Here is a 1091-nt window from a genome sequence, read left to right on the forward strand (position 1 = left end):
ACACAGTAATAACATTAATAATGATGGTATTTGTTAAGCGCTTCCTATGTACCAGGCACAGTATTAAGAACTGGGGTAGATACAAGCTAATCAGGTTGGACACAGTCCCTGTACCACATGGGGCTCACAGTATTTTACAGATGAGGTAACTGAGGCACAGAGAACTGTCCTTCTTCTCTCCCTCCTCCCCATCCCCATCCCTATGCCTTACCCCTTTCCCCTTCCCACAGCACCTCTATAGATGTATATATGTTTGTACATATTGATTACTCTATTTATTTCTTTATTTTACTTGTACATATTTATTCTATTTATTTTATTTTGTTAATATGTTTTGTTTTGTTGTCTGTCTCCCCCTTCTAGACTGTGAACCCGCTGTTGGGTAGGGACCGTCTCTATATGTTTCCAACTTGTACTTCCACAGCGCTTAGTACAGTGCTCTGCACACAGTAAGCGCACAATAAATACAAATGAATGAATGAATGAATAAAGTAAATGGCCATGGTCACACGGCAGATAGGGGGCAGAGTGGGACTTAGAACACAGGTCCTTCTGATTCTATCCCACCAGGCCATACCACTTCTCTAGTGCTGTAGTAAGCATTTGGGAGAATACAATCTAACAATATAAAAAAATTGGTAGCCACATTCCTGCCCCTCTCAGGGTTGCACCTGGAGAGTTTCCAGTACTCTACCAGTCTCGAATATGGGAGGGAGAGTCAAGCAGAGGTATATCCATTCCATTGCTAGTTTGGGCAGTGGCTAGCTAGTGGACCGCAATCTGCTACATCAAAACTCCCCTTTGCTGGGCAGCAACGGCATGGAAGAGAGTCGAGAGTGGAGACTTAAGTTTACTGCGTGGAAAGAGGCAAAATCTTCCGGATTTTTACCAAGAAGACTCTAGGGAGACTTCCAGCATGATGGCAGATGGAGATGGGGCGTTTGGAGAGAGAAGTGTCCGTGGTGTCGCTATGGGTCAGAGATGGTTCAGCAGCATAAGATAAGACACATTCCCTACCCACAGTAGGCTTATAGTCTTGAGAAGGAGACAGACATTAATTTAGATAAATACATTACAGATCAATCAATCAA

At 43.4% G+C, this 1091-nt stretch overlaps 1 non-coding gene across 1 annotated transcript; it reads left to right on the forward strand.

The window, feature by feature from the left end:
- The first annotated feature begins 653 nt into the window (after positions 1-653).
- LOC119945338 lies at positions 654-791 on the forward strand. The gene has a single exon (XR_005456207.1). It is a non-coding gene; the product is annotated as a small nucleolar RNA SNORA7 (small nucleolar RNA).
- Positions 792-1091: the final 300 nt, after the last annotated feature.

The sequence above is a fragment of the Tachyglossus aculeatus genome, chromosome 24 (genome assembly GCF_015852505.1).
Source record: "Tachyglossus aculeatus isolate mTacAcu1 chromosome 24, mTacAcu1.pri, whole genome shotgun sequence".
In the NCBI taxonomy this organism is placed as follows: Eukaryota; Metazoa; Chordata; class Mammalia; order Monotremata; family Tachyglossidae; genus Tachyglossus; species Tachyglossus aculeatus.